Source organism: Miniopterus schreibersii, assembly GCF_964146895.1.
Source record: "Miniopterus schreibersii genome assembly, chromosome: 13".
NCBI lineage: Eukaryota > Metazoa > Chordata > Mammalia > Chiroptera > Miniopteridae > Miniopterus > Miniopterus schreibersii.
Genome location: NC_138113.1, coordinates 60,934,610 through 60,958,784, shown reverse-complemented (window position 1 = coordinate 60,958,784; position 24,175 = coordinate 60,934,610). Strand labels below are relative to the sequence as shown.

General features: G+C 45.5%; 1 pseudogene across 1 annotated transcript; it reads right to left on the bottom strand.

Annotated features, from left to right (window-relative positions):
- Positions 1-16,477: 16,477 nt before the first annotated feature.
- LOC308566302 (large ribosomal subunit protein eL29 pseudogene) lies at positions 16,478-16,780 on the bottom strand (annotated as a pseudogene). Its single transcript has one exon. The product of its transcript is annotated as a large ribosomal subunit protein eL29 pseudogene (transcript).
- Between the last annotated feature and the right edge of the window lie 7,395 nt (positions 16,781-24,175).

Genomic DNA, 24,175 nt, shown 5'->3' with positions numbered 1-24,175 from the left:
CCTTGGGCTCCAGCAGAGGGAGGGCAGAGTGGACTAGAACTGTGTGAGGCGAATCTGGGGTTTGGGGCTCTGGAGATGGAGCTGAGAGGGCAGCCATCTGGATTCCTGTGCTGAGTCATCCCCCATATGGCAGAGGGCATCTTTCTCAGGCAGACCTTTGCCAGCCAGGCAGCTTTTGCCTGGGGGTGGGGGGAGGAGCAATTACCTCACCCACTGGAAAACCTCTTTCCCTGCCCTGTGGAGTTTATGCCTTGCTGTGATCTACAACCTGGGGCTCATTAAAAGACTAAGATCAATCAGCCTGCAGGCAGAGACTGACCTCTGGGAGCTTTGAATCTTTGACTGATCTGCTTCTGGACCCAGGCCTTGGAAAAGCAGACTTTGGTGTGCATCCTGGTCCTGTCCAAATGCACCCAGCCCCAGCAGAGAGAACCACAAGCCGTGGGTTGTAGATAGCTCCAAACAGGATACTCAAGGCCAGTCACAAACAGCATCTGACATTAGCCTGCACCAGAGACCCTACAAAAGGACAGAGAATCCTAGCAGATCCACCTACTACAGACAAAAAAAACAAATAGGCAGCCAAGATGGGGAGACAAAAAAACAAGTCCCAAATGAAAGAACAAGAGAAGTCTCCAGAAAAAGAGCTAAATGAAACAAGGATAAGCAATCTATCAGATATAGAGTTCAGAATACTGATTGTAAGGATGCTCAACAGCATGAACAAAGATATGGAAACTATGAAGTGACCAGTCAGAAATGAAGAATGACATAGCAGAAATAAAGAATACATTGGAAGGAATAAATAGCAGATTAGAGGAAGCTGAGGATCAGATCATCAAATTAGAAGACAGGGTGGGAAAAATCACTCAATCAGAGATAAAAAAAAAACACAACAATTTAAAAACAGGACAGTTTAAGGGAGCTGCAGGACACCATGAAACATAACAATATTCAAATTATAGGAGTACCAGAAGGGGAAGAGAATAAGCAAGGGGTAGAGAATTTATTTGAAGAAATAATGGCAGGAAACGTCCCTAATGTGATCAAGGGAAAAGCCACACAAGTTCAGGAGGCACAGAGAGTCCCAAGCAAGGAGAACCCAATGAGGCCCAGGCCCAGACACATCATAATTAAAATGCCAAAAATTCAAGACAAAGAGAGGATCTTAAAGGCAGCAAGAGAAAAGCAATCTGTTACCCACAAAAGAGCTCCCACAGATTGTCAGCTGACTTCTCATCAGAAACTCTTCAGGCCAGGAGGGAATAGCATGAAGTATGCAAGGTGATGCAAAACAAGGATCTGAAACCAAGACTACTCTGTCCAGCAAGGCTATCATTCAAAATAGATGGCGAGATGAAGAGCTTCCCAGACAAAAAAAAAGGCTAGAGGAGTTTATCACCACCAAACCAGCACTGCAGGAAATGTTAAGGGGACTGCTGTAATCAGAACTAGAAATAGAGAAAGAAACACAGGCATAAAGAAATAAAATGGCAATAAATAAAGACCTATCAAAAATAACCCTAAGGACTTTGGGACAACAACCCAAAATCTTTGGGACATAAGGAAAGCAGTCCTGGGAGAAAAGTTCATAGCACTGCAAGCCTACCTCAAAAAGCAGGAAAAATTTTTAGTAAACTGCCTAATCCTACAACTTAAATAATTAGAAAGCTCCCCTGTGAAGCCGTCCCAACCAGGGCTTTTGTTTGCTGGGAGTTTTCTTTATTGCTGCTTTGATTTCATCAGTTATCAGCGTATTCAGGTTTTCTGGTTCTTCCTGATTCAGTTTTACATGATCTCACTCATATGTGGAATCTAATGAACAAAATAAACTGATGAACAAAATAGATCCAGAGACACAGAAGCATGGAACAGACTGAGGGACCTCGGTGGGAAGGCGGGGGTGGGGGAAGGGTGAGGAGAAATGAACCAAAGAAATTATGTGCATATATGCATAACCCAAGGACACAGACAATAGTGTGGTGAAGGCCTGGGGGAGCGGATGCGGGGTGGAGGGGATCCATGGGGGAAAACAGGGAAGGTATCTGTAATATTTTCAACAATAAAGATAAATTTAAAGGATAAAATAAAATAAAAAATAAAACTGAAATTTTGCATCTGTAATAACATTTACTCCCAATACTTTAGATTTCAAAATTAATCCTTGATTTGACATCAAGAATTTTATAGAATTCACCAAAAGAAATTTTTGAATATAAAATTCCTTTTGTTTATTAATCTGTTAAAAAACTAACTGGTCAATATGGGAGGAGCCAATTCTCTTAGTCCATTCGTTCTAAGTTTCTTCACAAAGTGACATGGAAATCAGCTCATCAGTATTGAGAGGAACTACACAATTTATTCTAATTAAGCTTGTGCTGAATCTTAGACAGAAACAGAGAAAGTTTATCTCAGATTAGTAGAACCTGGAACAAAAGCGGAGTTACCAGTCTCATTAAGAGTTTGCAAAACCCATGAAAATTCTTGACCCACCCTGACTCATCCTGACATCTCACTCACTTAACTTCTCCAATTCCCAGTTCTCAAGTTTCTAAGGTGGAGTTTTCTGTTAGTAAACACCATGTAAGTTATAAAATTTAATTTACATAAATATTAAGTGCTTAGAATGATTATGGATTTTGTAATAATGTACATTTGCTTAAAAGTTTGACTACTCTTCTACCAACTACTAGAGGTATTTCTTTCAGTAAAAGATAAGACATTGGGTATTCAGCTTACAAACAGATGCAGTGTAAAATTTTTTTATTTACTTGAAAAACTAATACACATTCATGTTTTAAAAACACTAAGTAGGATTCACAATGAAAGGTCTATTTCTGACTCCAAACCCTCTCCAGAAGCAACACTGATGACAGTTTCTTGTGGACCCTTTAGGAAAATGTCTATGCAGATATATAAGCCTAGAGGTTTATGTTCCTCCCTTCTATCCAATCTGCTGTTTTCAACATTTGACTTGAACAAGTGTGTACATGCTATGCATGCTCTTTTGCAACTTGCTTTTCATCACTTAAGAAATTCTTTGGGACCGGCTGGCGTCACTCAGCAGTTGAGCATCGACCTAGGATCCAGGCGATCAGGGTTCGATTCCCGGTCAGGGCACATGCCCGGGTTGTGGGCTCCATCCCCAGGAGGGGGCGTGCAGGAGGCAGCCGATCAGTGACTCTCATATTGGTGTTTCTCTCTCTCTCTTCCTCTCCCTTTCTCTCTCTGAAATCAATAAAGATCTATTTTACAAAAAAAGAAGAAACTCTTTGGAAAACCCTGGCCAGGTAGCTCAGTTGATCAGAGCATCATCCCAGTTGCAGGTTCAGGGCACATACAAGAGGCAACCAATGAATGTATAAGTAAGTGGAATAACAAATAGATCGATCGCTCTCTCTCTCTCGCTCTCTCTTTCTGTAAAAGTCAATAAATAAAATTTTATAAATTATTTGGAGATCTTTTAATATCTACAAAGTTTTAAAAAGCTAATTGAAGTTTCATTTTTTGGAAGCAGACTAATTTACTTGACACTGTTTCTGTTGAACACAATTTAAATGGTTTCTCCTCTGTCTGCTGCTTCATGAAGTCACCCTTGCAATCCCTTTTGCAGATGTGTGCTAGGATAGCTCTAGATAGAGTCCTAGAAAGTCTGTTTTGAGTTCAAAGAAATTACACAGGTTTAAGTTTGCTAGAAAGTGCCAAATTTCTTCTTAAATAAATTAAATCAGTTTGCATGCCGAACCACAGACTAAGAGACTGCTTTGCAGGACCATTAGTACCAGTACTCACACTGGGCCTTTCAATCTGTGCCAGTCTTATAGGTAAAAGAAACCACAGCTACATGTTGAATCAGTTTAAAACCCATCACTTATGCATAAAGTTGTAGTTGACATTCGTCAGTTTTCTGCTGCTCAGCACCACCCTCCATTCTGGCGCTTCCTAGTCACCCGAGGACAGCCCCATGAGAACGGCACCATCCTGTGTCTGCAGTAAGAGGTAGAGTCCAAATTTCTCTGTGGAAACTGCGGCATCCCACATGGGGGACACTCCCTTGGACAGCTGGACCCTCTAATGCAAGCTGCTGCTTAAGTGACCCAGGGGTGAAGGCACTGGTTGAGGCCACAGCCATCGGAGTGCCAGCTGCTGTGTGTGTTTCTGGCATCTGCACTGTGACTCTGCCAGGGTCCTTGCCACACAGTGCCCCAGAGCTCTGTGGCCATGGTCTGGTTTACAACATGAGCTGTCACTGCTCTGAGCCTCAGATATCTTACCAATGCATTCACTTCCTCTTCGGGGAAAAAATCAGTGTAATCCTTTGCTTGCAAGCAGGGACCCTGCCCCAATTATATACATGTTAAGTATAATAGTCTTTAAATTGCAAATCCTTTCCAGTGCATAACAATTATTTGATAACTGGTTTATATACGATTTCTCAGGAATTTATCTATAGTATTAAGCAAACTAAATATACATTATAATGGAAGAGTTATTATAGTGAACCCATCTAGAGAGCAGTAATCTCAGCTCTGATTAAGGACTAGGGCATTTTTTGACAAAAACATTACACCGTGGTCCCCCCCCCCCCCCACACACACACACACAGTGCTGCCCAGGGCTGAGAGCAGGAAACAGAGTGATGAGGAATAAAGTGTGTTGATCTCTGGGTTCCAAGATTAGTAAAAGCGAGGACTTGGGCATAAATGTGAACCCATCCCCTTAGCAGCTAGTGCAGAGAATCTGAATACGCAGTCTCCAATGTTACAGAAGCTGCCGCTCTGAGCGCTCTGAGCTGTTCCCCTCCGAGTCCCGGGCATGCACGGCCACCTGTTAACACCCTGGGTTTCTCCCGTCTCCTCATCAGACTCCAGCTGGAGGACCCTGGAGCGCAGAGAGAATTCTTTCCCTCCCTACACTGGCAAGCAAACAAGTGCGCAGAGACTGTACCAAATAAAAACATCTGCTCCAGAGTCAGCAGAGCAGCGGCCCACGGCCTGGTGTTCTGCCAGGCGCAGGGCCCAGGGGGAAGCTACTCAATCCAAGGGAACCTGAAGCCCATGTGGATGTCAGGTAGGGAAATACTGCGCTGCCGGCCCCTTGGACAACACCTCGTGCCAAACCTGGAGTCTTCTGTGCTCTCTGTGAGCTTCAGTGCCCTGAATGTAACACCAGATCTTCGGAAGATCTCGCTGTGGCTGCCTCAGGACCATTGGTAGCATTCATTTATTTCACAAATACCAAGTGCACTCTGTGAAAGTACTATTTCTTTTTGCTATTAAATTTTGTATAGGGAGAGCACCTCCCCATATCTCATGGTTGCAAAATACAGCAACTGCCTCCTTGAAGTGTAGGTTATTTCTCTTTCTCTCTGTCTGTCTCTGTCTCTCTTTTTCCACTCTCTTATAACTTTTCTACCCCCTTTAGCCAGGGCAATCTTTTTAATTTTTTGATGTAGATGCATAATTTACATACAATAAGATCATAGATTTTAAGATTTAGTGTTCAGTCTGAAGTTTTGCCAATTCTATGCATCCAACATTTCCAAAAACCCAGAAAATTCAGTTCTGGGCCCTTCCCCCAAGAAAAAATACTACTTTAATTTCTATCATATAAATTCATTTTGCCTTATTAATTTCATATAAATTGAATTATAGAATTTGTGATTTTTTTTTTGCTTGATACAATGTTTTTGAAATTGATCCAAAATGCTGCATGTGTCAGGAGTTCATTTCTTTTTACTGAGAAGCATTCTGCTGCAAGATGACACCACTATTTCTTCAGCCAGTATCCTGTTGATAGGCATTTGGGCTCTTTCAAATTTGAGGCAATTATGAAAAAGACGACTATAAACATTCTCTCCAGTCTTTTTACGGGCATATATAGTCTTAACTTCTGTTGAGTGATGCCTAGGAGTGGAACTTCTGGGTCGTGGGGTAAGTTTAACTGCACAGGTGTTCTCCAGTGTGGCTGGACATTTTACTACTCCCACTAGCAACAGAAGGCATCTCCAGTTGCTTCACATGCTCACTAGCATCTGTTTTACTAAGGTGCCTTCATAATAGCTACTACTGCATGTTAAATGGTATCTCCTTGTGGTTTTAATTTGCATTTCCCAATGGCTAATGATGTTGAGCACCTTCTCATGGGCTTATTGGCTTTTTGAATATCTTCTTTTGTAAAATGTTAACTCGAGTTGGATTTTTTTTTGCCATTTTTAAATTGGGTTATTTATCTTTTTATTACTGCTTACTATAAGACCTTTATGTATTCTGGATTCAACTCTTTAGTCAGACATATGCATCATAAATACTTTTTCCAAATATTTATCATTTTTTAATGAACATGGCAAGTATATATCATAACCATTCTATGGAATAGCTATACCCAGATATTCACGTGAACAACATACCAAGTAGTTATGGCCTCAAAACTCTGGTGTAGGAAACTACTTCAGATTTTGCTGCCTCTGGTTTCTGATAGGATTTTTATGGTTTCACCACTTATATTTAAGTCTTTGTTCCATTTTGAGTTTATTCTTGTATATGGTACAAGTTGATGATCTAGTTTCATTATTTTGCACATATCTGTCCAATTTTCCCAGCACCACTTATTGAAGAGACTGTCTTTACTCCATTGTATGCTCCTGACTCCTTTGTCAAATATTAATTAACCATATTGGCGTGGGTTGATTACTGGGTTCTCTGTTCTGTTTCATTGATCGATATTCTTGTTCTTATGCCAATAACAGCCTGTTTAGATTACAGTGGTTTTGTAGTATAATTTGATATCAAGTATTGTGATCTTTTCTACTTTGTTCATTCTCAAGATTGCTGTGGCTATTCAGGGTCTTTTTGATTCCATATAATTTTTGGAGTATATATTCTAGATCTTTAAAATATGCTGTTGGTATTTTAATAGGAATTGCATTGAATCTATATATTCCTTTGAGTAGTATGAACATTTTAATGATGTTAGTTCTTCCAATCCATGAACATGGTATATTCTTCCACTTGTTTGTATCTTCCTCTCTTTCTTTTTTCAATGTCTTGTAGTTTTCCAAGTATAGTTCTTTTACTTCCTTGGTTAAGTTTAATCCCAGGTATCTTATTTTTTGTTGTTGTTGCAATGGTAAATGAGGTTGCTTTTTTACTTTCTCTTTCTGAGAGTTCATTGATGTTATATAAAAATACCATTGATTTCTGGATGTTAATTTTGTATCCATAGGCCAAAAATCTCAGCCATCACTTGTAACAATATGTTTGCCAATACATCTCTTAGGGCAAGGGAAAGAAAGGAGAAAATAAACAAATGAGATTACAAAAAGCTAAACAGCTTCTGCACAGCAAAAGAAACCATCAACAAAATGAAAAGGAAACTTGCTATATGGGAGAACATATTTGCCAATGAAACATCTGATAAGGGGTTAATTTTCAAAATATATAAAGAGCTCATACAACTTAACAAAAGGAAGACAACCCAATTAAAAAATGGGCAAAGATCTAAATATATACTTCTCCAAAGAAGACGTACAAATGGACAAGAGACATATGAAAAAATGCTCAATGTCACTAATTATCAGAGAGATGCAAATTAAAATGACAATGAGAATTCACCTCACACCTGTCAGAATGGCTCCATCAACAAATGACAAGTGCTGGTGAGGATGTGGGGAAAGAGGAACCCTAGTACACTGCTGGTGGGAATGCAGACTGGTGCAGCCACTGTGGGAAACAGTGTGAGGTTTCCTCAAAAAATTAAAAATGGAACTGCCATTTGACCCAATGATCCCACATCTAAGAATATATCCTAAGAATCCCAAAACACCAATCAGAAAGAATATATGACCCTTATGTTCATAGCAGTGAAATTTACAATAGCTAAAATCTGGAAACAGCCCCCATGCCCATCAGTAAATGAGTGGATGTGGTACATGTACACCATGGAATACTATGCAGCTGTAAAAAAAGAACTATCTGTTAACCTTTGAGACATCCTAGAGGGACCTGGAGAGTATTATGTTTATTCAAATAAACCAGTCAAAGGCAAGTACCACACGATCTCAGTCATATGTGAAATCTAATGAACAAAATAAGCTACAAATGAAATAGATCCAGAGACATGGAAGCATGGAACACACTGAAGAATCTCAGAGGGAAGCGGGGAGGGTGTACAAGGAAGAGATGAACCAAAGAACTTGTATGCTTATATGCATAACCCATGGACACACACAATAGTGTGGTGAAGGCCTGGGGTAGGGAGGGCAGGTGCGGGTTGGAGGGGATCAAATAGAAAAGAGAAGAGAAGGGGAGGGGAGGGGAGGGGAGGGGAGGGGAGGGGAGGGGAGGGGAGGGGAGGGGAGGGGAGGGGAGGGGAGGGGAGGGAGGGAGAAAGAGAAGAGAGAGGAGAGAGGAGAGAGGAGAGAGGAGAGAGGAGAGAGGAGAGAGGAGAGAGGAGAGAGGAGAGAGGAGAGAGGAGAGAGGAGAGAGGAGAGAGGAGAGAGGAGAGAGGAGAGAGGAGAGAGGAGAGAGGAGAGAGGAGAGAGGAGAGAGGAGAGAGGAGAGAGGAGAGAGGAGAGAGGAGAAGAGAAGAGAAGAGAAGAGAAGAGAAGAGAAGAGAAGAGAAGAGAAGAGAAGAGAAGAGAAGAGAAGAGAAGAGAAGAGAAGAGAAGAGAAGAGAAGAGAAGAGAAGAAATACATACATATATAACTCAAAACTGCTGACTGGCTTCAACCAATAAACACTTATTTTGCAACCAAGAGTCCAGGCCAGGTGGGGTCAGCACCCTTGGCGGGGTATAGCTGAAACATCTTGGCTGGAGTAGCTCTGTTCCATGGGCCTCTCCTTCTCCTCCTGGAATCAGTGGGTCAGCACAGCCATTCTCTTTCCAAGGCAATGGCTGGGCTACTGAAGGACCTGCAGAAACATGCAAGGCCTCCTGAGTTAAACTGAGAACGTCATAGCATTACTTTCAAATCAACCTGTTGACCAAAGTATGTCTTCAATAGTGAAAGCAGAGTTAAAAAGTGGGGAAACATGCCCGCCCACAGTTAGAGACCTTTGCAAAATTCCTTGACAAATGGCATAGACACAGAGAGGAGTGAAGGATGGGAATTAATGAAATCTACCACAAACATGTAAAAGTCATAAGTTTATAAATTCATTTTAAAGAATTTATGATAAAAATTTGACGTTGCCCTGGCCAGGTGGTTCAGCTGATTAGAGCATTGTCCCATACACCAAGAGCTGAGAGCTCAGTTCTCAGATAGGGCACAAACCTGGGTTGCGGGTTCGATCCCTGGTCGGGGCATGTATGGGAGGCAGCTGATGGATGTTTCTCTCTCAGATCAATGTTTCTCACTCTCTCTCTTCCTTCCTCTCTTTAAAATCAATAAGTGTATCCTTGGGTGAGGATGTTTTTAAATAGACATTATAAATAATATATAGAATATTTTACCTTCATTTGCTGTCTTGATGAGGACTTGATTTCTCTCCTTCAATCTAATTTATTTCCATTTAATCTTCAGTAAGTCCTAAAACAATTCACCCCTCATGAATTCATGAATTTAAATAAATTATCTAAAATACTTTCTACATGCCAGTTACTTGTGCTAGGTTCTAGATCCACAGCAGTGAACAAGACTGGCAGAGTTTCCGGAATTCAGAGTGGATATGGACAACTGAGTAGGACGTCTCAGTTCAGTGGAATGCTAGAGGAACCCACTAAGGGCAGTTTCCCCAGACTCAGGGTGTGAAGAAAGGTTTTACAGAGAAAACGACACCTGAGCCAGTCTGGTGAATAAATACGAGTCGAAAAAGCCAGGGTGGAAAAGAGTGCAGCAGCATGTGCGGGGGCAACAGAGGGCGTGTGGGTTAGGTGTCAAAGTGGTTAGAGGAGCGTGGAGTTAGCGGAAAGATCACTTGGCCACAGAATGGAGGGGGACCATGGGAGTGGAGAAACGGGAAGCAAGGGTATTGCAGCATCTAAGAAAGAGGTGATGGCAGGATGAACAGGTAGGTTCAGCAGGGGTGGAGAGATGTGAGTGGACTCCGGTGGTATTTGGGGAGCACAATGAGACGTGTTGGAGTTAGATTTTATGTAAGATGCAAGGGAGAGTAAGAAATCAATATAATGCCAGCGTTTCCTGATCAGTCTTGCATTTAATAAAATAAGGATTAAAGGAAAGGGCCACATTGGACTGACAAGAGGAATAGACAAATTTTATTTTAACAATATTTGATTAGCCCGACCAGCATGGCTCAGAGGTTGAGTGTCGACCTAGGATCCAGGAGGTTGCAGTTCAATTCCTGGTCAAGGCACATGCCTGAGTTGCAGGCTCAGTCCCCGGCCAGGGGTGTGTAAGAAGCAGCTGATCCATGAGTCTCTCTTATCATTGATGTTTCTATCTATCTCTCCCTCCCTCTCCTTTCCTCTCACTGAAATCAATGGGAAAAAAAAATTGATTAACTATGTTAATAGATAAACTGAGGCACGATAAATCTTTTAAGAGTTTATGTGAGCAAAAAAGGATTCAAACCAGGCAGCATCCAAGGTAGCAGACAGAAAGGAGCTCTGAGGAGCTTTACAAAATAAAAGATTTTTATAGGCAGAAGGTAGCAGGTGTGAGAAAGTCATCCTGGGCAAACACGCAGACTGGCTACAACAAGGTTGCTTTGCTTTCCTTTAGTGGACGGCAGGACATCTGTCAGGCCAATTCCTAACTAGTGCCGTCAGGTGATTCCTGATTCACTGGTTTAAGATCCCATTTCGGGGGGAGCTGAAAGTAACGAAGTCTCAATTTGGTGATATGCGGCATACAATAAGCAACTCTATTTGGGGGCTTTTTGTCTTGTTTTGTTAAAACCTGTGGGGCATTATCTTGTAGTTGGAAGTAGGTGTGAATGTGAAGTTTAGTAGAGAATTTAAGGCTGGTGGAAGATTTACATATACAAGTATTGTCAGATTTGAACACCAAGTACATGAAGAGGGCAGGATGATAAGCAGTACAGAGCACAAAGGAGGGGATATTGCCAGGAGGCCTCAGGATGTACAGCCAAAGCTCTAGGAGGAAAGCAACAGAGAAAGTGTGGGTGGCTGCTGGCAGGGAGGAGAGACTGAGTAGTGAAGAGCAAGGGACTAAGCAGCATAGTGATTTGCTTGACAAAACCCAAGAGAACTATATTTAAAGCTGAGATACAGGAAGAAATGTAGAAAAGAATTGAGGCCCCACTCAGAAGGAAAAAAGAAAGAGTGGGCGCGGAAGCAAACAACTGGTTGACCTGGTGTGTGTGTGCAATTTCCTGTTGAAGACATCTCTTCTCTTCTCTTTCCTTTCTTTTTAAAGGAAGTAGAGTGGTGTGAGGAGGAGGGGAAGTAATATGCTTGAGGAAAGCAGAGAAGGTTTGAAAAAACAACAAGAATTGGGAGGGAAAACTAAGAAAAGCTAGTTGTTGTTCCTTCCGGCAGCACGAGGGGCTGGGGTGGTGAGGTATTGTAAATGCATCCTGACTCCAAGCCCCAGAGCTGTGCTGTTTAGCATCTGCTTTTAGGAGCCTATACAGAAAAAGCAAGACATTTGTCTTAATCTAGGTAAGAGTTTTGCCAAGTGCAGTACCTGCCAAGGACAATGGGGAAAGAGATTTGAGGATATTGAATTTATGTTGCTCAAAACCAATTATTAATTTTGTAATTTATAGATTTCCCTAAAATGGATTGAGAAAATCAGAATTTTAGTTATTTTGAATGCTTTTCAAAAATAATCAAATCTTTACTCAATGGTAAAGAAATACTAATTGGGGCAGACCTTTGGTCCTGTCCAAACACACCCAGTCCCAGCAGAGGGAACCACAAGCTGTGGAGTATGGAAAGCTTCAAACAGGCTACTCAAGGCCAGTCACAAACAGCATCTGATGTTGGCCTGCACCAGAGACCATCCAAAAGACTGGGAGTCCTAGCAGATCTACCTAATACTTAGACACAAATCCAAACAGGCAGCCAAAATGGGGAGACCAGAAAACAAACCCCAAATGAAAGAACAAAAGAATTATCCAGAAGAGCTGAATGAAATGGAGATAAGCAATCTATCATCTATAGAGTTCAGAATACTGATTGTAAGGATACTCAACAGCATGAGAAAAGAAATGAAAACTATGAAGGAAATTAAGAATGGTATGGTAGAAATAAAAAAAAAAAAACATTGGAAGTAATAAACAGCAGATTAGAGGAAGCTGAGGATCAGATCAGCAAATTAGAAGACAGGGTAGAAAAAAATCACTCAATCAGAGAACCAAAAAGAAAAACAATTAAAAAACAGGAAGAAAGCCCTAGCTGGTTTCACTCATGGGTTAGAGCATCAGCCTGTGGACTGAAGGGTCCTGGGTTCAGTTCCAGCCAAGGTCGCATACTTTGGTTGCAGGCTTGATCATGGCCTTGATCAGGGCACCTTGGGGAGACAACCAATTGATGTGTCTTTTTTACATTGATGTTTCTATCTTTCTCTCTCTCCCCCTTCCACTCTCTCTGAAAAGCAGTGGGAAAAAAGAAACAACACAGGAGGACAGTTTAAGGGAGCTGTGGGACAACATGAAACATAACAATATTTGCATTATAGGAGTGCCAGAAGAGGTTGAAAGTAGGCAAGGGTTAGAGAGCCTGTTTGAAGAAATAATGGCAGAAAACTTTCCTAACCTAGTGAAGGAAAAAGTCACATAACTTTAGGAGGCACACAGAGTCCCAAGCAAGAAGAACCCAAAGAGGCCCACACCCAGACACATCATAATTAAAATGCCAAAAATTCAAGACTAAGAGAGAATCTAAAGGCAGCAACAGAAAAGCAATCTGTTACCTAAAAAGGAGCTCCCATAAGGCTATCAGATGATTTCTCATCAGAAACTCTACAGGCCAGAAGGAAATCGCATGAAGTATTCAAGGTAATGCAAAACAAGGATCTGAAACCAAGGTTATCTAGCAAGGCTGTCATTCAAAATAGATGGTGAAATAAAGAGCTTCCCAGACAAAAAAAAAAAAAGGCTAAAGGAGTTTAATCTACCAAACTAGCATTGCAGGAACTGTTAAAGGGACTGCTGTAATTAGAAGTAGAAATAGAGAAAGAAACATAAGCATAAAGAAATAAAATGGCAATAAATAAAGACCTATCAATAATAACCTAAATATAAATGGATTAAATGCTCCACTCAAAGGACACAGGGTAGCTGAATGGATAAGAAAACAAGACCCAAATATATGCTGTCTACAAGAGACCCACCTCAGAACAAAAGACTCACACAGGCTGAATAAAAAAGAAAACCTCTGGAGGACTTTAAAGGAGAGATCGACAGCAATACAGTCATAGGAGGGGACTTTAACACCCCACTGATTTCATTGGGCAGATCTTCCAGACAAAAAATCAAAAGGAAACAATGACTCTAAATGACACACTAGATCAGATGGATTTAACTGACATTAACAGAACTTTTCACCCCAAAGCTGCAGAAAATGCATCCTCCTCAAGTGCACATGGAACATTCTCAAAGACAGACCACATGTTAGGACACAAAACAAGTCTCAACAAGTTCAAGAAGGTTGGAAATCATATCAAGTATCTTCTCAGACATTTACAGCATAGAATACTATACAGCTATAAAAATGACAGATCCCTTACCCACTGAGACAACATGGAGGGACCTGGAGAGTATTATGCTAAGTGAAATAAGCCAGTCAGAGAAAGACAAGTATCACATTATATGTGAAATGTAATGAACAAAATAAACTGATGAACAAAATAGATCCAGAGACATAGAAGCATGGAACAGACTGAGGAATCTCAGAGGGAAGGCAGGGGTGGCTGGGTGGGTGGGTGGGTGGGGAGAGATTAACCCAAGAATTTATATGTATATATGAATAACCCATGGACTCTGACAATAGTGTAGTGAGGGGAGGAGTGCAAGGTGGAGTGGATCAATGGGGGAAAAAGAGGGACATCTGTAATACTTTCAACAATAATTTTTTTTTTAAAAAAGAAACACCAACTGGTTTTCCCCTAACAATGTATGTTTAATTGCTCAATCTCTTATTGATATCCTTATGTTTGTTTTCAGGGGACTTCAACAGAGACAGTGAATTTATTTGTGTTCCCTGTTTTCTATGTCCAAATACCTAGGGACATACAGTGAGATGCTAATTTAGCATAGTACTTTCAACATTTTTGATAAAATGTGCATAGATAAACATTTTATATGTTAATACCTATAATTAGTAAACACACCTTTAAATAGGCATCATTTCAAGCACTGCCTTTCTGGTCAAGGTACAGCCAGGCCTGAGGAAGCAGCCTCCCATTTCCCAGGTAGAAACACCCCTCAGGACAGAGAAACACTAAGAGGCTGGTGGAAAACGTGAGGATGCTGTTAAATGCATAAGTGATTATCAAGCATCTTGTGACCAGCACATGAGGGGCTGTTTAAGTAGGAACAATTTAGCTCTAAACATGGAACCCAGGTACTAGTAGAAGAACGTAGGTCTACTTACAGATGCAATTAGATAACCTAATAAAAAATTTATAAAAGTAGGCTCTTGTCTTCTTGTTACAGCCTAATAGAGGAACTGGTTCTACGGCTTTGTTTGATGTCTGAATTAAACACCAGGTCTTAAGAGCAGGTTTGTGAGAACTGGTTCTTAAATAGTAAGAGCTGGACTGTGCTGGAGGCATGTTTTTCAAAAGTAACCTAACCCTTGCCTTGAATTGAATATACACAAGGTGAGTGAATCAAAATATTTCATATACTTGGGCTGCCTTCACACTCAATCCAACTATGACTCAGGCAGTGAGCCCCATCAGTTGTTAGAAATGATGTAATATAAGCCAAATAATTTGTCATGTGACTGCAGCTCACCTACTATTTTTAGGGAAATGGGCATACCCCTTTCTCCCTTGTAGCCTTATTTCCAGGCATTACTCGTCATCATACAAGCCCAAGTCCTGTAACACCTCCTCCCTAGGAGCATAACAAAGGATGCTAATGATGTGAAAAAGTTGAGAGTAAACAGAGAGCACTTTCTGACCAGCTGAAAATACAGTAAAACCCTGGAGCAGATTAGACTTGGGTTGGATTATAAAGAAAAGGAAGCCTGCCTCCTGTTTACATGTGGAAAAGTTATGGGATGGAGACGGGTAGGTAGGTAGACAAGTAGGCAGATGAGCTGGCGAGCTGGATCTCGATATATCATGAGACGGAATCATTTAATTCTCTACACATGGCTTCGGACTGAGTTTTGTGTGTCTACGCGCGCATTGCATGTTTACGTGTGTATGTGAAAGGGAAGGAGGAAGGGGGCAGGGAAACATGCCACAGGCCCTGCCCACCCGAAAGGATGATTTTAGTTTCCTCACCTCTTGGGCAAAAATATAAAGGTGAAGACAAAACACATAATAAACATACAGAACTGCTGAAGAGATGAGTACATTTAGGAATGCGTATTATGTGCTTAAATACAGCTCCTCATGTGGGCCTTAGCAGCAGCAGAGTGTCATATAGGAAAGGAGGGACTGACTTTGGTTGGGTTATACTGGAGGTCAGGTCTTCAGCAGAAAACTAAATGGAAAAGTAAGCAAATTATACAGGTAATTTAGTAAAAGTGTGATAATTGACATAACCACTTCTTTTCTTTTAATTCATTAATCTAGATAATTTAAAATTTTTCTGCTTGTCATTAGATAGCACCCAGAGTTTGAGAACAGGAATGACATGATTAAGTGAGTAAGTGGAGAGCAGAGGAGAAACCTGGGCTGACATTTCTTTTCTAATTGTTTCCTCCTTTTCAACACGATGGAGATTCCTGTCCCAGCTGCCCACGTCCCAGGCTGTGCCACGTGGGCACTGCGAGGCCTCCTCGCTGAAGCCTCCTTTCTGCAGCTGTTTTCCCTGAAGGGGGGCAGGCGAGCTTGTATGAGTCTAGAAAATAGGGCACAACAGGCAGCAGGTGCTGGTGTCAGCAGGGGCCCTGCCTGGCTGGCTTCCCTGCCGAGGATCAGGCCATGCTGAGCTGTGTGTGTGTATTTCAAAATAAAGTCTCTTGGCTTTAGCTAGATTTGATTTCAACTTCTCAGTGAGACTGTATTTTCATGGAAAATCAACAAGAACTTTTCACAATTCTTTCTGGCCAGGAGAATGGATCAGGCTGCTCCTACATTCTTTGGGATCGGAAAAATTACTTGAGTTTCTCTTGAGTTCTGAGCTAACCCTTTTCTCCTAAATCTCATTGACCTTGATCAAAATATAATGTTTCATAATGACAATCCAGTAGTATGGAATCTCATTATGCCTGAGCATCTATGATTATGTTTTATTCATAAGTATCTTTTTTTTTTTTTTTTTGGCAGATCTTGCCTCAGGCTTATTTGTACGAACAGCACAGGAGGGCACCAGTCCCATGCAGACAGCGGCCCAGAGGACACACCAGTCCTTCCAGCCCCAGAGGCCTCTACTCTGGAGCATTCATGGGGGCCTGGGCACCTTTGGGAGCCTGAGCCGCAGCTGCAGCCAGAGCCTGGGGCTTAGTTTGAGCCTTGGCCTTGGATTTTGGCCAGCAGAGCCTCAGACCCTTGGTGATGCAGACACGAGCACGTGTCCTAAGTTTGGGGTGAGCCATGTAGACAAGTCGAATGAGCTTGTGGCTGCCCGCCTTTGAGATCTTGGGCTTGACCTTGGCACGTGCGCTCATGGCCTTGGCTTTGTTGGCCTGCATCTTCTTCAGGCCCTTCTTGTGCTTCTTGGCAAAGCGCATGTTCCTCTGCAACTTGGGGTCCACTCCCTTAAGAGGATTGTATCTTTATGATGGGAGTTTCTTGATGCCATTTCTGTGCCATTTTCGGGACTGGTTGTATCTGGTAGATTGTTTGCTTCCATTTCATTTAGCTCTTCTTCTGGAAAGTTCTCCTCTTCTTTCTTTTGGTGCCTGTTTCTTTGTCTCCCCATTTCGGCTGCCTCTTTGTGTTTGTTTCTATGTATTAGATAAAGCTGCTATGATTCCCAGTCTTCATGGGGTGGCCTTATGTAGAAGGTGTCCTGTGGGGTCCGGTGGTGCAGTCTCTTTGATCACCTGAACTGGGTGCTCCAGCAGGAGTGGAGAGAGACTTCTAGCTTCAGCTCAGTCACTTAGAGACTGAATAGCTTTTGATTAACTTTATTAACTTTTCTCAGTCTCACATTTTTTTAAAATTTATTATTTCTTATTATTGACAATATTACAGATGTCTACCATTTCTCCCCTTTGCCCCCTCCACCAAGCTCCCACCCCACCCCAGGCCTTCACCACACTATTGTCTATGTCCAGGGGCTATGCATATATGCATATATCTAAACTGGGGGAAATACTACTCATCATATGGGATTTGAGGTTACTAGTGAGTAAAAAAACATTGAAAGCTCTAAATTCATGTTGACATCACCATTACCATCATCATCATCACCATCCATCACCATCATAACCACCATCGTTATTATTATTATCACTAACATCCATCATAATCATCACCATCATCCATCATGATAACACCATCGTCATTACCATCACCATCATCACCACCACTACCATCACCACCATCACCACCATCATCACCATCATCACGAACATCATCATCGTCATCACAATCATCATCACCATCATCCATCATGACAACACCATCGTCATTACCATCACCACCATCATCACCGTCACCACCATTACCATCACCACCATCATCGTCATCACAATCATCATCACCATCATCCATCATGATAACACCATCACCATCACCACTATCACCACCACCACCATCACCACCACCACCACCACCACCACCACCATCACCATCACCACTATCACCATCACCACCACCACCATCACCACCACCATCACCATCACCACCACCACCACCACCATCACCATCACTCTCGTCCTCACCATTGTTGTTCTATAGCATAGTGTTTATGGTGTTGCCTCTGGGCTCAAGTTACCTGTATTCAAATGTTGACTAGTTGTGTGACATATAGGGCAAGTTATATAATTTTCTTTCTTTAGTTTCTTCATTTTTGAAATAAGTTGTACTAATAATGTCTATAATTTTAAGGTATTATGAGTATTTAATGAGATGACAGATACACTGTTTGAAAATGGGCCTGTCTCATTGCGTGCACCCAGTAAATGTTAGTTATTGATATTATTCTAGCTCGTCTCTCATGCTACATAGTTCTCAAAATTTGTATGGTCCATCTGTGTACCTCCTGCAGGAATGAATGCTTAGCACAGAGTAGATTCTCAAAAAGTTAAATAAATACTTGATGTTTGGTTGTAAAAATAAGTTAATGAATGGATAAATGAAAACATAGCACACACTGAGTTTTAAACTAATGACTCTTCAAAATGTTTGCAACTTTTAAGGCTGATCATCAGAACTGTAGACGGTCAGGGATAGTAGAAAACATGGAGGTTCAAAAGTATCTACACTTGGGAAAGTTTTAGATCTGCACAAGCATGCGTTATAGAGTGACCTTTGGACAGACAAATGGAAACTCAAAAAACTTTAAGGAATTACTCAAGACCAAAGAGCAGCAGCACATGGATGAAGATGCTTGGGTGAAGACTGGCATTTTAAACTCTGCTTCCTTTATTTCCAAGTTTGGCTTTGGTCAGATTTCTGTCTATTTCCAGTATGGGAGCAAATTGATTAAATTCTAGAATACTAAACAAAATATACATTTGCAAATGTTCTCATTTCCAATTCCTGTTTCTAGAAACCATGATCCTGAAGGGTAGCAGAATGTACCACCCCAAAATCTATCACTTTGGTTCACCGATGATTTCCAGCTTTAGGCATTTGAAAAATAGAAAATGCAGACAGAGACTTTCTCTGAATCAGTGTTCGTATTTACTGGGTTCCCAAAGGTACTAAGAGGCTTTTTGATGAGAGTGCCTACCAACTGTACAGACTCTAAATACTTGTTAAATTGATGAATGAGCGTGCTTTACATGTAATAATGGATAGTAGTTAGAGGGTCCTATGGGTTGGTTGTCTTTTTTGCTTTGTGACTTCATTGCACATCAAAGTTCAGATATAACTTGGGAGAGTTTGAAGGACAGGAAGTATCTCCTCCCACATGTGACATCACAGTGCCTGAGGACAGGGAATCAGGATGCGGGTGTGTGTCCCTTTTACACAGACAGGTTGGATTCAAATCCTAGATTTGTAAAACTTTTTATAAAGAAACAAAATTCCTTATTCCAACTCTCTTATTTTACAGAGTTTGAAAACTGAGGCTCTGAAAAGCTTAGTGGTTAAATATCTGAAGGCAGAACTTCATTTAAACACACTAGGAGATTTCAATATTAAAAGAACTTCCCTGGCCCCTGTGGTTCTGTGGTCAGAGCCTCAGCCCAAGCGCTCAAGGGTCTCGGGTTTGATTCCCAGCCAAGGGGACATTCCCGGGTTGCTGGTTGGATCTCTGTCCCCGGTTGGGGGAGTGCCCAAGGCAACCAGTTCACGTATCTGTATCTCTCTCACATCCCTGTCTCTTTCCCTCTCTCTTTCTCTCCCGGGCCCTCCCTCCTTTCTACTCTCTGAAGAGCAATGGGAAAGATGTCCTCAGGTGAAGATTAACAACAACAACAAAGTACAGCTCTTATGTATAACCTTGAATCTGCAGAAAGTAGTTTATCAGCAAAACATTTCTCTGCTGAAATGGAACAAGTATGTCCGGCTGAAAGAAAAGAATGTGATTCCATGCACATCAGTGACACATTCACACCACTGACTGGGCTGCTCTTTTTTTAAAAAAGTGAGGCTAATGGAGACTTTAAGAACTTCCCACTGCAATAGCAAAATCAGTAAGTGAACAATAATGTGAGTGCTGACGTTTACATTCTCACAGGAGGGTACGCTTATGGTAGAGAGGGGCGGGGGGAGACACCACCGGCCCCCGGGGCGCAGGGCCTGGGACCGCGGCTGCCACCTTTTGGTTACAGGAGCGCTCCAGCCGCCTCTGCTCCGCGCGCTCGAGGGGCTTCTTGCAAAGGGTTCTCAATTGAAACAGCATTACCGAGGGGTTGGTGCTGGTGCGGCGTAGATGCCAAAGAAGGAAGGAGTTAGTGTATTAGAAAATCGAGTAAAGAAAAGTGTGAAATATCAGTTCTATTATCTGTTTATTACAAGGCGCTCGAGACTGGTCCCTGTTCCGCAGGACGGAGTCGACCGCCCGGGTGCTGCAGGGGCTTCCTCCCCGGGGGGCGGTCCCTGCGGGGGGGAGCGGTCCGGGGGAGGGGGGGAGCGCGGGCTGCCTGGGGGGAGCGGTCCGGGGGAGGGGGGGAGCGCGGGCTGCCTGGGAGGAGCGGTCCGGGGGAGGAGGGGAGCGCGGGCTGCCTGGGGGGAGCGGTCCGGGGGAGGGGGGGAGCGCGGGCTGCCTGGGGGGGGCGGTCCGGGGGAGGGGGGGAGCGCGGGCTGCCTGGGGGGGGCGGTCCGGGGGAGGGGGGGAGCGCGGGCTGCCTGGGGGGAGCGGTCCGGGGGAGGGGGGGAGCGCGGGCTGCCTGGGGGGGAGCGGTCCGGGGGAGGGGGGGAGCGCGGGCTGCCTGGGGGGGAGCGGTCCGGGGGAGGGGGGGAGCGCGGGCTGCCTGGGGGGGAGCGGTCCGGGGGAGGGGGGGAGCGCGGGCTGCCTGGGAGGAGCGGTCCGGGGGAGGGGGGGAGCGCGGGCTGCCTGGGGGGGGGCGGTCCGGGGGAGGGGGGGAGCGCGGGCTGCCTGGGGGGAGCGGTCCGGGGGAGGGGGGGAGCGCGGGCTGCCTGGGGGGGGCGGTCCGGGGGAGGGGGGGAGCGCGGGCTGCCTGGGGGGGGCGGTCCGGGGGAGGGGGGGAGCGCGGGCTGCCTGGGGGGGCGGTCCGGGGGAGGGGGGAGCGCGGGCTGCCTGGGGGGGGCGGTCCGGGGGAGGGGGGGAGCGCGGGCTGCCTGGGGGGGGCGGTCCGGCGGGGGGAGGGGCGGCCCCTGCGGGGGCGCGGGCTGACCCCCGGAGGAGTGGTTTCTGCTGGGGTGCGGGTTGCCCGCCGCCACCCCCCCCACCCCCCCCACCCCCCGGGAGCGGTGCCTGCGAGGCACTGGCTGCCTCCCCTGCGGCGCGGTGCCTGCAGGGGTGCGGGCTGCCTGGGGGGGGCCGGGGGGAAGGAGGGGCCCCTTTGGAGAGCACGGGCTGCCCCCCCCAGCGGTCCCGGCGGAGAGCGCGGGCTGCCCCCCCCAGCGGTCCCTTTGGAGAGCGCGGGCTGCCCCCCCCCATTGGTCCCTGCGGAGAGCGCGGGCGCCCCCTGTGGTGCCGGCCCCGCGCGCCCAGCCCGCGCCCTCCCCGCGCCCCCGCGCTGCGCCTGGGGAGTGGGTGAGCCGCCAACCTCGGAGCTCTCGGCCGGCTCCCTCCCGCAGAGGGTGCCCCTGGGGGCGGGGGTCCACGTTCAACAACTTCATTACGCTCCGGGCTCTGCGAGGCCAGAGGCTCGGTGAAACGGGGGCCCTCCGAGCTTCCAGGGCAGGATTTCGGGCGCGATGCAGGACAGCCTCGCCCCACGACCCTAGCCTCCTCTGCAGAGCCCACCCTATTCCCCGGGTGCCGTCTCCCGACCTAACTCCCCCTGCTTCGTGCTTTTGCTAAGTCAGAGACTCCGTCCTGCGCGGGCCGAGGCCTCGGGGCGCGGTCCCTGTTGCAGGCCCGTTACGCACATTCCTAGTCCACGGACCACTTCAGGTGGAAGGGAAGGAAAGACGCTGCAGCTTCTGCGGAGGCCGCCTCAGTTCCGGGGAGCGCCGTGCTGCTGTGGGCACGTCTGCCCACTCAGCTGATCGCCATGTGCGAGGATATTTAGAAATCCTGTCCTGTGACTGGATCGGCCCACCGTTCGAGTAGAAAGGGACAAGGGAGATGTGAGATCCCCAAATAGGAACCAGGACCATTTGAGGAAACATTTCCCATGGAAACCTTCGTCTCCATCCTACAGTCGAGGCAGCCCCGAGAAAGGCCTGCGGCCCAGATCCCAGGGCAGGAGAGCTGTAGATTCTGGTCAAATCACATTTATTTATCCAACACGTGCTTAGTGGGCGCTCACCGTGCCCTGGGCACTCTGCTGGGACCTGGGGATAAAGGGGTAACTCTGACGGGTGTGCTCGCTTCCTGGCTGCCCTTACCTGTGGAGCTGTCAGCCCAGTGGCAGAAAGTAAAATGATTAAGTGCTAAGAAGGAAAGGTATTGGGAGCTCGAAGGGCTTAAATGGGGATTCTGACCAGTCCAGAAAGTCAGGTGCCAGGTGAGACTTCTTTGAGTCAGTTACCTCTGAGTTGAGGCCTTACTCAGAGGTAACTGACTTGAGTTAACAAGGTGAAGGGCAGAGAGGAAAAACGTTCCCCTGTACAGGGAACAGAACGTGCAAAGGCCCTGAGGGGAGAGGGAGCAGGGGCACACTCTTGGTCAGAGCTCATAGAGCACCAGGGGACAGGCCACCTGAGTGAGGTGGTGGGAGTAAGTAGCAAAGGTCAACTCAGGCGAGATTTCAGTCGTTCCAATGGCAATGAAAGCCATTGAAGAATTTTAACTGGATAGAGACAGGACCTCACCTTCAGTTGTCCCATGGGTACGGCAATGCCTGGTGTCTTATCACTTTCAGGGGCTGAGCTCCTCCTCCAGGGCCCTTTAAGAGGTGGCCTGGCCCAGTGTGCGTGGGGTGGAGGTACACCTGAACTTTCTCATCTGCTTTCTGGAAAAGACAAAAACAGCGTGTCTTTTAAAACTAAGCCCTTCTCTTCCATTATAAGAATAAGCTAAACAGTGTTTGCCACATGTAAGAAAAAGTTGCTCACCTTCACCTACACTAGTATAGATTCCTGAAGCTGAAGCAACGCTGGCACCTACAGTCTCTCCCGCCACGGTGGGAGATTCGTCACTCATGGTGCACAATTGTTTTTAAAAGTGTCCTGTGACTCGAACTAGAAGCTGTTGTCTGAGCATGCCCTTGCCCTGTCATTGTTTCACTCTACCTGTAGAAAGGGCCTGATTTGCTTACTCTAAATAAAACTTTAATCTACCATAGCTTTTGTGAACAATCCCTAAAACTTTCTCCCCCACTCTGCAGCAAGCACCTGAGAGAACCACCTGCTGTTTGGGGCAGCTAGTCTGGGGGGAGGGTGGGATGAAGCGCAGCAGGGCAGCCTCCCGGGCCTGGACTGGACTTCCTGCTGACCCTTACTGGGTGCACCTGGGGAAGTCTGTACGCTTGCTTGTTTTTAAACACTTCTGCATCTGTACGTCTTCACTAATAAAATGGGTACAAGAATGTCTGTGTGTCTGTTTTTCTGTGTTAACAAAAGTACGAGCTCCTTGCACAGATATGCATTTTCTAAAGTAATTATTTGTTTTCTCCCAAGGGAACGTTCAGCAAATGCCTTTCATGAAACTTTCCAGTGGACAGAGGAGGAGAAGCAGATTTCCGGAGGGCTCGCTGATTCTTCTTAAGAGCTAACGCATCCTTACCATTCGATTATGTTGTGTTTTGAAGGACTTGTGCTTTTATAAAATGTTAACTGAGCGCTGTGTCCTCTCCCATCTCATCGAGGCCGTCCCCGCCTGCCCTCCAAGGTCCTTCGGGGACCCCCTGCTGGCAGCTCGCTGGCTCCCTTAGAACTGGGGGGAACCCCGCCCTCCCCGCCCGCACACACACAAACCCTTCAACGTTGTATCGCCGGGGCTCTCACAGTGGAAGCCGCATTCTGACACATGAAACATTTTAGAAAAGATAAAGTTCCTATTTCCTGAACCGAGCGGGAGCGCGGCTCCGGTTGCTGGAGTAGCTGCTCTGCGCTCGGGCCTCTCCGACCCCGCGAGGAAGTGCCGAGCGCGCGGCCCGAGCTCCGTCCGCCAGGCCCGCTCCCCCGGCCCCCGACCCCGGACCCCCACCCCGACCCCAGACCCCGGACCCCGACCCCGGACCCCCACCCCGACCCCGACCCCGACCCCGACCCCGACCCCGACCCCGACCCCGGACTCCCACCCCGACCCCGACCCCGACCCCGGACCCCCACCCCGACCCCGACCCCAGACACCGGACCCCGGACCCCGACCCCGGCCCCCGACCCCCGCCCCGGCCCGCGCAGCCCGTCCTGGCCACCAGCCACCGGCCCCCGGC